Source organism: Gymnoscopelus braueri (assembly GCF_963280865.1).
Source record: "Gymnoscopelus braueri genome assembly, chromosome: 8".
Classification (NCBI taxonomy): Eukaryota; Metazoa; Chordata; class Actinopteri; order Myctophiformes; family Myctophidae; genus Gymnoscopelus; species Gymnoscopelus braueri.
This window is the reverse complement of record NC_137609.1, coordinates 50,695,243-50,707,427: the sequence shown is the minus strand read 5'-3', so window position 1 is coordinate 50,707,427 and position 12,185 is coordinate 50,695,243. Positions and strand designations below refer to the sequence as shown.

General features: G+C 41.3%; 1 pseudogene across 1 annotated transcript in view; it reads left to right on the top strand.

Moving 5' to 3' along the window:
- LOC308091031 (cytoplasmic polyadenylation element-binding protein 4-like) overlaps positions 1–10,390 on the top strand; it is a 75,267-nt pseudogene extending 64,877 nt beyond the window's left edge. The window contains exons 11-16 of the transcript XR_013935098.1: positions 691–855; positions 3,302–3,391; positions 4,573–4,691; positions 6,083–6,197; positions 8,228–8,409; positions 9,346–10,390. The product of XR_013935098.1 is annotated as a cytoplasmic polyadenylation element-binding protein 4-like (transcript). The remainder of the gene's footprint in view (positions 1–690; positions 856–3,301; positions 3,392–4,572; positions 4,692–6,082; positions 6,198–8,227; positions 8,410–9,345) is intronic.
- The last annotated feature ends 1,795 nt before the right edge of the window (positions 10,391–12,185 follow it).

The following is a 12,185-nucleotide window of genomic DNA, read 5'->3' as shown; positions in this document are numbered from 1 at the left end:
ATATTTTTTTTCAAAAATAGCAGATCTACAAGCTCATGTAGAGCTCGGTGCCACGCTATGAGCTTGCATATCTATTTCTGAATAGCCAAAGTATAAAATTAATGGCCCAAAATAATCATATTTAAACTGGGGACCCCCCAAAATAATCATAGTTGAACAGGGGACCCCCCAAAATAATCATATTTAAACTGGGGACCCCCCAAAATCATAGTTGAACAGGGGAACCCCCAAAATAATCATATTCAAACTGGGGATCCCCAAAATAATCATATTTGAACTGGGGATCCCTAAAATAATCATATTTGAACTGGGGATCCCCCAAAATAATTGAGTTGAGGCCTTTAGTTTGACCCGTTTGAATAAATGTTGTGAAAATTGCAGATCTACAAGCACACAACGCCTCGAAACTGTCGTATATTATTTGACAATTTGGCCAGTTTTATAGTATAGTTTGATTACTTTTGATGCAGTAATGTTCTTTTTCTTTTCTTTCTTTCTTTCTTTTTCTTTTTTTTTGTCTTAAAAGTCCTTAGATTGTCACTCCACTGTCATCTGGGCCCCCCTCCAAAATCATTTGGGGACCCCCCCCCCCACAGGTTGTCTTAGACTGAAGAAAATCAAAAGCTGAAAATGTTGACAATTGAAACGGTTAAGTGAGCGTTCCTCTTGTTGTGTTGGGTGTCTTTACAGGCCACTCCTCTCTGTTCCCCATGGAGGACGGCTTTGCCGACGAGGAGCGCGGCGACCTGGGGGGTCTGGGGACCCCCCACTGCTTCCCCCACCAGAACGGAGAGCGCGTCGAGCGCTACTCACGCAAGGTGTTTGTGGGAGGCCTGCCCCCCGACATAGACGAAGGTACGGAGAGAAGAGGCTGATGAATGATTGAGTGTGTATTATAAATATGTGCAGTGGTGGAATAAGTACTATTAGTTTTTCTTTTTACAAGTAAAGGTCCTGTATTAAAAACGTGACTTGAGTAAAGTACAAAAGTATAGGCATTAAAATATGCTTGTGCCAAATGTATATGTACCCATTATGCAAAAATACGTTTTCAACGTTTTTCCAAACTCATAGATTGGTCAGGTTCTAGTATAACTCAGTGCCATCTGTTAGAGAGTTACGCCAACTCCGTTCACTTCTTCGGGCCAGGTCTTCTACATACACATACATTGGCGAATAGTGACAAATCCCTAAACCGGAAGTTCATGGAATGCATTGAAGTGGACGGCTCCTGGTCACTATTTCCAGCTACATGAACCACGGGACCGACGCTGTTTCTGACCCCTCATTGGCGCAACTCTCTAATAGAAGGCTCTGGTATAACTATACATGTCGTGTGTATACATCAGAAGGAGGTACCCTGAAAGCATCACTGAGGCAAGTGTCACTGACACGTGTCAAGAGAACATCTAAATATACATAGTGTTACCTTTCTGCGTTGCTCTAACTCATTGCAGGATGCTCTATGCCCCCGTGCAAGATTTGTATTGTTAAAATGTTTAAAATATGTTTAAAAAATATGTATTTTTTGTTTTAAATACCAGATCTACAAGCTGAACGTGTAGATCAAATAACCAATGTATATAGCCATTGGCTGATCTAAATAGCTAATTCAAGGTTAAATTGGTTAAACTGATTGTGATGCTATATTAACACCTTTTGCTGTAGAACGTAGCTCTGACAGACATGTCAACAGGCTCTATGCACAGCAGCCATACTGGAAAGAAACTGGGCCTCTTCCTTACTTTACCTTCACAGGTCTTACCAATATGATACTAATGAAGGCTCGGTTCCGTTTAGCGTAGCACAGTCAGGTTCTCAAACTTTTTTAATGTCAACGACCCAAAACTTTGCTTTAATCTTGGTGGAAGTGTTATCAACCGGGAACGCATCTGTGTAACCACTTTAACCATTATTTTATACTTTGGCTATCAGCATATTTGAGATGGGGGTCCACGGCCATATACATATAATATTGGGGGTGTTGACATGAAAAAGTTTGAGAACCACTGGTTTAGCGTAGCACAGTCAGGTTCTCAAACTTTTTAAATTTCAAGGACCCATAACTTTTACTTTACTCTTGGTGGAAGTGTTATTAATGAGAGCTGTGGTTCATGTAAGGTGCGTGCTGTTATGGCGGCGCTCATGTTTCAATGTCATCGCCTCACGTCCGCGCTGACATTGAGTGACATTTTCCGGGATAATTGGGTTCACATAAAAAGCGCCGTGTTTTCGACGCCGTTCGAAGGCATTTCTGTTTCAGGGCTTAATTAAAGATAATGGATTAATTGGCCGCCAGGCGTCCCTTGAAACCTCCCGACTATTAAATAAAGACCAAGGCGCACATTATGTCTCACACATTTAAATGAGTGTGTGTAGGATTATGGACATTATTCTTTGTGGTGACACATTGTGCATCTGGTAGAACTTAGATTTGCGCCTACTGTAGTAGTTCACCCCAAAAAAAATCTTATTTTCTACCAATTGCACACTCCATGAAGCCCTGAATTCATGGATATTTTGAGGCCTTGTCTGTTTGGATGGAGTCCAAAATGTGACATCATTGTGAAGAAGAACATTGTTAAAAGAAAAAAAGGGCGGGGGGTTCAAATAGTTTCTAAAATAGCTCATAGTTGTTAGCTTGTAGATCGGCTATGTTTGCAGTTTGTCGTACAAGTATAGGATTTTAAGTGGCCAACGTGTGTGTGTGTGTGTGTGTGTGTGTGTGTCAGCTTTTGTAAGATGTAAGGGGCTCCAAGGAAAGTAAAAATTTGGATGTGCTGCCTTTTAAGGATTGTTTTCAATTACTACTTGTTATATGTATACTGGATTCTGGGTCTAGCACTCCACTGAGAAAACACAATGTTGATGTGCAACCTCTTTTTCTTATGTATGTACAGTATGCATGTGTACATTTATGTTTGTATACCATCTTAATACAGTACAGTGTCAGGTACGTGTGTGTGTGTGTGTGGGGGGGGTGTTTAAATAATGTTGTGCGTGCGTGTGAGTCATTCTCTCTCCACTGTACTGCACAGCAAAGCATTAACCCTGTGTCTCTATTGAGACACGTAGCAGGGTTCTGCTCCGTAGGGGACAGGACAGTAGTGGGGGGAGTGTGTCTCCAGAGATAAGGGGACACAAAGGGACAGCGGGACACTGGCAGCCGTCTCCAGGCACGGCGTTTGACGGTGGCTTTGTAGAACTCCCCGCGTCCCCCCTTTGGATGTTGTATGGCAGTATTTCATGCTAAATCAGCTTGGCCGACTTCAGCAAATTCACACTCTTTTTTTCCCCCCAGATGAGATCACGGCCAGTTTCCGACGTTTCGGTCACCTGTTTGTGGACTGGCCTCACAAAGCCGAGAGCAAGTCCTACTTTCCTCCCAAAGGTAAGTCATCAAACACAGTCTTAAACCGTGTCATTTTAGATTGTAGCGTTGGCTATTGAAAATTGCAGATATACAAGCTCACTTCGTGCCGCACTGCGAGCTTGTACATCTGCTATTTTTGAAAGTGTTTGAAAAATATTTGAAAAAAAGTTTTTTTAACACAAATATTCTCTTCTGGGGGTCCTTGGCACAAAAAAGTTTTGATTACTACTAGGTATGGGTATCGTTAGGATATGTATGAGTCCGGGTTCCGGTTCTGCTTATCTGTTCCGGTTCCTAACGGTTCCCCTATTTCGGTTCCAAAATGGTAAAAAAAAGCGGTCAAATGTTTATTTAACCGAATGGACAATTCTTGCCCAAAACCGAATACGGAATATAGGAAACACTTGGCCGAATACCGAATGGCCAAACATGATCAATGGTTTACAATATATACATGTTTAAAAATATATATATTTGTACCATTGCTGGGTGTGGCGAGGAATGCTGCTGGGCTCAGGAGAGAAGCAGCAGCTCTAATACTCCTCCATTCGACGGTGTGTTACCGAGAGAGACGCACAGCTGATGTATAATTCCCCCTACAACGGTGTTTTACTGATCGGATTGTGCTCTTCGTGTAGGACTTCTAAACGCCTTTGTGTGAACGGCTTTTAGCGCGTCTATGAAGCGATATGCAGAACAATTCTTCTTTTATCGGTACCCGCCATTTCTTATTCGGTTGCTACTTGGAACCGAATTTCGGCACCCTACCCTAATTACTACTGATTTTAGAAGGCATTTGTAGAATCGGCCTCGGGTCTTAATGGGTTAATGTAAATATATCCTTTGTGTATAAAGCGTGTGGTTTACTGCAGTCAGCAGAAGGAACATGTTGTTCATGTGTAGGGACAAGGCAGAACATCCAGTCACGTTGCTTTGACTTCTGACCTCTTCCACACGACTCCTGCTGTTAAAACATTGTATCTTAGCCCCCCAAATTGATAAATATTTGGCCCGCGGACCGCCATCTGAAAATATGTTGTGCCAGGGACCCCCAGAAGCACAGATTTGTGTTCAAAATGTTCACTAATGTTCGAGATTTAAAAAGAGATATAGCAGATCTACAAGCTCATATTGTGACACTTTCAAGGCTAGAAATACAAACGAGCGTAATAACCTATGATGTTGTCGTTGTGTTGCAGGCTATGCCTTCCTGCTGTTTCAGGACGAGAGCTCCGTTCAGGCGCTGATAGACGCCTGCATCGAGGAGGACGGAAAACTATACCTGTGTGTGTCCAGTCCTACCATCAAAGACAAGCCGGTCAGTACCAACACGCACGCACACGACACATGTGCACACACGCACACACACGCACGCACGCACGCGCGCGCACACACACACACACACACACACACACACACACACACACACACACACACACACACACACACACACACACACACACACACACACACTAGTGTTGATTTTGACATCAAGTTTTAGTCATAGTCTTTTGAAAGTTTTAGTCTAGTTTTAAATCCACAGTTGATTGTGTCGACAAATATGTATTTTGGCGGTGCCTTGATGGCTGATTTTACACTTTGTTGCATGCTGAAAATAGCAGATCTATAAGCTCACAACGCTGCGACTTGTTGTGAGCTATTTTCAGAGCGCAACGCCCGAGCGCAACCGAACATAAAACGACTTGTCCTTTTAGTTCTACTGGATCTCTTCTCCACTAGATCCCTCACTAAAATCTTAGTCTAGTTTTTATTTGTTGACGAAATTGTCAATATATTTAGTCATAGTTTTAGTCATCATAGCTTAGCTTTTATTTAGTTTTCGTCAGTGAAAAAAGGTAGTCGACGATCATACTTTTAGTCGACGAAATTAACACTGACACACACACACACACACACACACAAGCATCATTTATGTCTTTGACTTGCTGTCTGTTTGTCCTCAACGCATGGAGCAGCTGTAACTCAACTCTGACACACATCATACTGAAGCAAGAAGCCACGGCAGGCTCTGCAGTTTATTAACTCATTCCCTGCCTAGAACGACTAAAACGACTTTTGTCCTTTAAGCCCCCTCTGCCAAGAACGACTAAAACGACTTTTATTTTTTATTTTTTTTCTTATTTATTTATTTAATTTTTAACCTAAAGACCAAGGAGATATGATTTGTTGAAGATCTAAACTCCCATCCACTTCCTTGTTAACTTAAAACTTAAACATTTTGTATCTTGGCTCCTGAGTACTTTTTTTTTTCTATGAAAAATCTCTGGCAGTTTGTCAAACGCAAAAATAAAAAAGTTCTGGCAGTGAATGAGTTAATACTCACAGACAGAATCCGTTTTATTTGTCACATCACGGTCTTAAAGGGCCATTCACACCAAGCACCATGACTATAAATATGTCGTTTAGAAATATCGTCCTGACTCAAATGGACGGCAGCGTCCGCACCACAACTATAACGACAGCCTGTAGTCGTGGACGATATCGTTTGGATCCCTTTCAGCGCAATTTTATGAAACACTTGACGGTCAGGCGAAAAGCTTGTTGATCGGTTCTTTCAGGAAAGCGATGTGACTGTTGGTTGGTTCTGACGTGTGTGTGTGTGTGTGTGTGTGTGTGTGTGTGTGTGTGTGTGTGTGTGTATGTGTGTGTGTGTGTGTGTGTGTGTGTGTGTGTGTGTGTGTGAAACAGGTCCAGATCCGCCCTTGGAACCTGAACGACAGTGACTTTGTGATGGACGGCTCTCAGCCCCTGGACCCCAGGAAGACCATCTTCGTTGGGGGCGTCCCGCGTCCGCTCCGCGCAGGTACCCCCCCCCCCCCCCCACCTCACACACGCACACCTTAACCCTTTAAGGCCGGGAAGGGAACGCATGTGTGTCATTTTAAGATTTATTTGGCTATTCAAAAATAGCAGATACACAAGCTGAGCTTGTAGATCTGCTATTTTTAGAAAAATCTTGAAAATTTGTGCAAATCATTTTTAACTCAAATCTTTGCTTCTGGGGGTTCCTGGAACAAAATATTTTTAGATGGGAGGGGGTCCGCGGACAAATACATATTATTTTGGGGGTCCTTGACGTGAAAAAAGTTTGAAAACCATTGATAATATAGCAACATAAAAAAATTAAAATAAAAAATAAACTTTAGGAAAAAAACAACTGTTACGATTTAGAAGACATTTGTAAAATCCCCAGAAGCAAAGATTTGAGTTAAAAACTTTCGTTTTAAAAAAGTATATATATATTCAAACTAAAGATTTGCACACATTTTCATGATTTTTCCAAAAAATAGCAGATCTACAAGCTCATAGCGCGGCACTCGGTGCCGCGCTATGAGCTTGTAGATCTGCTATTTTTATATAGCCAAAGAAATCTTAAAATGACACACAGATGCGTTCCCGGTCTTAATGGGTTAACCGGGACTTTACACCTATATGGCGTAGCAGTGGTGTCCATTTTGTGGTGCCACAGATGGAAAGACCATATTTATTTTATAACTTTCCGAAAAAAATTGTATAAATCATTTTATATTGTGTCAAAAAATATTTTAATGTTTAATTATATTATATACTAATAAATACCCTTTATGTGCATTTTTCAAATATCGTTTGTTTGACACATCAAATGTGATTCACCAGGAGCCTGGATGATAGCTTGGTTCCAGGCTTGAAATAATCACATAAATATTTTCGGAAATCTCTTGTGGGAAAGTTTAACCACATGACACCTAGTGTCCTTGTTTCTGTGGCCAACATTGCGGCGAAAATAGCCGATCTACAAGCTCACAACCGGACACTTTGTGAGCTTGAACTGTAGAGCGGCTATTTCTGCTACTTTAAAGCAATACTGTTCCATGAAGAAGCAGGGCTTTTATTTTACGGAAAAATAAATATGGAGTTATGAAGTTTCTGCCAGATTTTCCTGATACAATTTACAATTTACAATTTACAATGTAGGCTTTTAGCAGACGCTCTTAATCCAGAGTGACTTTAGAAACAATTAGAAAAACATTCAGGTTGGAGTTAGGTTTAGGATGAGACATTTAGAGGTTAGATTTAGAGAGTTAAACATGATTCATACTTAGTTGCGCGCCAGTGTCACGCACCGGAAAATGGCCGATCTACAAGCTCACAAATTAGGCTTATACGGCTAAAATGCCGTAAAATAAATAATGGCATACAAATCGCTGTCTAAACCCATTAACTCATTCACTGCCAGAACTTTTTTATTTTTGCGTTTGACAAACTGCCAGAGATTTTTCATAGAAAAAGAAAGTACTCAGGAGCCAAGATACAAAATGTTTAAGTTTTAAGTTAACAAGGAAGTGGATTGGAGTCTAGATCTTCAACAAATCATATCTCCTTGGTCTTTAGGTTAAAAATTAAATAAGAAAAAAAAAAAAAAATTGAAAAAATTAAAAGTCGTTTTAGTCGTTCTTGGCAGTGGGGGCTTAAAGGACAAAAGTCGTTTTAGTCGTTCTAGGCAGTGGGGGCTTAAAGGACAAAAGTCGTTTTAGTCGTTCTAGGCAGGGAATGAGTTAACACAGAGAACGTGTCATTTCAAGATTTATTTGGCTATTCAAAAATACCAGATCCGCTATTTTGAATATATATATATTTTTAAAGCGAACATTTGTAAAACATTTAGTTCCAGGAACCTCTAGAAGCAAAGATTTGAGTTAAACATGTTCGCTTTAAAAATATATATATTCAAAGATTTGCACAAATGTTCACGACTTTTCAAACACAGAGTGTCGCGCTACGAGCTTGTAGATCTGCTATTTTTGAATAGCCCAAAGTATAAAATAACTGTGTGTGTGTGTGTGCGCTCTGCAGTGGAGCTGGCCATGATCATGGACCGCCTGTACGGGGGCGTGTGCTACGCGGGCATCGACACGGACCCGGAGCTGAAGTACCCCAAGGGGGCGGGGCGCGTGGCCTTCTCTAATCAGCAGAGCTACATAGCCGCTATCAGCGCTCGCTTTGTGCAGCTGCAGCACGGGGAGATCGATAAACGGGTGAGCGAGGCCTGTCTCTGTCTCTCTCTCTCACTCTCACACACACTCTCTCACACACACACTCTCTCACACACACACACACACAAAATAGAAACAATACATATTGTAAGAAAACAAGTTATTGTGCAAGAAAAAGCCAACAGACTTATTTGGACTTACTGGAAGAGGTCATTAAATAGCATACATTGATGCTGATCCACTGACACTTTAAAAAAGTGTTTTCTTAATTATGCTTGGGCCTTTTTTTTGTCTTTGCCCTGTGTTTTTCCTAGTTTTAATTTGACCCTTTTAGTTTAGCCTAGTTGGGTCCAATTGTTTGGTTGCCTATGCTGTTTTTAAACCCTGTAGCACTTTGAGATTTGCAAGAATGTAAAGTGCGTTACAAATACAAATGTATTATTATTATTATTATTATTACATTAACAGTTCAATAAGAACAATACAAAAATAATACAAGCTTACAAGGGGACCAGCTGTGCAATAAAGAAATAAAAACGCAAAAAATAAACTGCAAAGCTTCGAAACCTAACGTGGCTTCTGATTGGTCTGTGGTGCGGGGCGGGACCAAAAAAACAGTGTGATCGTTGTGATTCGTCATTCGTTTGAACAACATCCAATCAGCAACGACGTTGCCCAACGTAACATACGACGTTGCCCAACGTAACATATGTAGTTCCAGTGTAGTTCTGCAAAACCTTCCAATGGGAGGCTTTCCAGACTGAGAAGCGAAGAGAGAAAAAAAAGTCAGCCGAACGTAGCGAAGCAGGCTGGATACCAGGCTAGGTTTTGGCACCCAATGTGTTAATGGGTTAAAGGGATAGTTCACCCAAAAAAAGTACTACTTCCACCATTGCTCACTTCCTCTTCCTGTCCTCTCGCCCCCCTTCCTGTCCTCTCTCGTCCCCCCTTCCTGTCCTCTCTCGTCCCCTCTCTCAGGTGGAAGTAAAGCCATACGTCCTGGACGACCAGCTGTGTGACGAGTGCCAGGGGACGCGCTGCGGCGGCAAGTTCGCGCCCTTCTTCTGCGCCAACGTCACGTGCCTGCAGTACTACTGCGAGTACTGCTGGGCCGCCATCCACTCCCGCGCCGGCCGCGAGTTCCACAAGCCCCTGGTGAAGGAGGGCGGCGACCGCCCGCGCCACATCTCCTTCCGCTGGAACTGAGCGCCCGCGGACGGAGAGAGAGAGAGGGGGAGAGAACGTGAGAAAGACGGCGCGTTTATAGGAGAGGAGGTTGAAACGGAGGGGGAGGTAGCGTTAGGAGTCGCAAATCATTGTACAAATAAATGCACTTTTCTGTTGCTGGTTCCTTTTTTTTTTTTTTTTTTTTTTTTACCTCTAATTTCATCAGAATCCATTATGTTTTATTTTTTTCCTCTCTCTTTCTCTGTTTTTTTTTTTCTTTTTTAAGTTAATATAAATCTATATAGATATATCTATATTTTGAAAATAGAAGAGAAGAAACTGGAATTATATCCCCCGAAAAAATGTCCAGCAAGAAATAGAAGAAAAACGTGTAATATAATTTTAATTTATGCATTTGATTTGTTCTTATATTTTTTTATTGGTGCAGAAGAAAAAAAGATTCTATAGGAAAAGACTGGGCTGTGAAATGCTAACCCTGCTGTTCAATTGGAGCTTGATTGGCCGTTGAATTAAAAGCAGTTTATGATTTTTGATACCAGAGGACCCAGAATGAGAAATATTCAGTTGGCATAATGATTGACAATTTATATTTGTATCTGAAATTGTGTTTTTTTTTTTCTTCCTTTCGTTACGATGCTCCAGAGAGAGTCCTATTTAAATGAGTGATTTGACGTTTATCTTATTTTTTTCAAAGAGGTATGATTTGATTTTTCCTTCTGAGAAAAGAAGCTCCGTAAAAATATATATGAATTTGAAAAAGTTGTTGCTAAAGAAGAAGAGTGCACTTATTTATGATCTACACAGTGCAGAACAAGTGGGTGACACCCTTAACCCATTAATACCTGGAACGCATCTGTGTCACTTTTAGATTTCTTTAGGCTATTCAAAAATAGCAGATATACAAGCTCATAGCGCGGCACCGAGTGCCGCGCTACGAGCTTGTAGATCTGCTATTTTTGAAAAATCTCGAAAATATTTTTTTTTAGATTTTTTTCAAAAAACTGTTAGGATTTAGAAAACATTTTAAAGAATCGCCTCAGGTCTTAAAGGGTTAAGGGTGATTTATACTTAACTCGTGCGCCGACGTTGTCCACCGAAAGTAGCCGACCTACAAGATCTCGATGTGTCGCAGCACGACGCATTGTGAGCTTGCAGAACGGCTATGTTCAAGCGCAAGACCGGCACATAACGGAAGTATAAATGAGGCATTTGTAGTTAACCAAAGCTTATTTTGATTTTGATTTGAAGAATAGAGGGCAAAACAGCAAAAGAGGCAAAGGGGTGCTTCTTTCCTCCCAGAAAAAAAAAAAAACATGCGACGAAAATGTTTCAACATCTTTGGTTTTGTGTTGTTTTAGTATCTTTGTTTTTTCCCCTGAGACCACGCTAATCTTTATGATGTTACTTGACAAGATCGATTTTCAGCAACAACGTGTTTTGGGTTTTTGATCTCCCATCTTGACATGCAAAAACTAATACCTCAAGCCTCAGCTGCTAAAAAAAAATGTGCCGATCCTAATTTTAACCCATTGATACCTGGAACGCATCTGTGTCACTTTAGATGTCTTTGGCTATTCAAAAATAGCAGATATACAAGCTCATAGCGCGGCACCGAGTGCCGCGCTACGAGCTTGTAGATCTGCTATTTTTGAAAAATCGTGAAAATTAGTTTTAAAATATTTTTTTCCGATTTTTTTTTTTTAGGATTTTGAAAATGTTTAGAAGCCGCCTCAGGTCTTAATGGGTTAAGAAACGAAAGAGAAGACGGGAAAAAGGAAAAAGAAAAAGAGAAACTCTCCGCGCACCGCTCTTGATCTCCTTCCCACAATCAAAGGGAAGTGACGCAAGCAGGCGGCACGTGACATCAACCGGCACAGTTTTTTTTTTTTTGTACTCACTGCTTTTGTCTCTTCCTTATTTTTGTAATCGAAGGTCGTGCGAGGGACACAGCCCAGCACCACGCAGTACACACAACATTGGGAGGGGGGGGTGCAGTGCAGGGGTGATCGCCTGCTATAGCTGCAGATTAGCGCCGTTATAGCTATAGCCGCGACACACGCCCACAATCCCAACAATTCCCGTCGGGAGTCTGTTTGTTTGCAGACCCACACACACACAGCTAAGCTAAATCGCTAGTAGAAAGTAGTTTCCTCGTAGTTCCTGGGGGACCGTAGTTTGGATTCCTTGGGTTCCCTTTGTTTCTTTTTAACCCATTGAGACCTGAAGCCGATTCTACATGTCTCCTAAATCTCAACAGTTTTCTGAAAAACGTATGTTTCTATATCAGTGGTTCTCAAACTTTTTCATGTCAAGGACCCCCAAAATGATATGTATTTGGCCGCGGACCCCCATCAAAATATCTTGTTCCAGGGACCCCCCAGAAGCAAAGATTTGAGTTAAAAATGTTCACGAATTTTCACGAATTTTCAAAAATAGCAGATCTACAAGCTCGTAGGTACTGATCGTTTTTAGTTTTTGTATTACTACTCTTCGGACGTGTTTGTGCAATTCTTCCCGAGTCTTTTTGACGTCCATGAACGTTGTCGTTGCAGCCGAGTCGTCGACCCCTCTGTAGATCTCCAGAGGCAATCACTAAAAAGTCGAGATCTTTTTGTCTTGTTTTTTTTTGG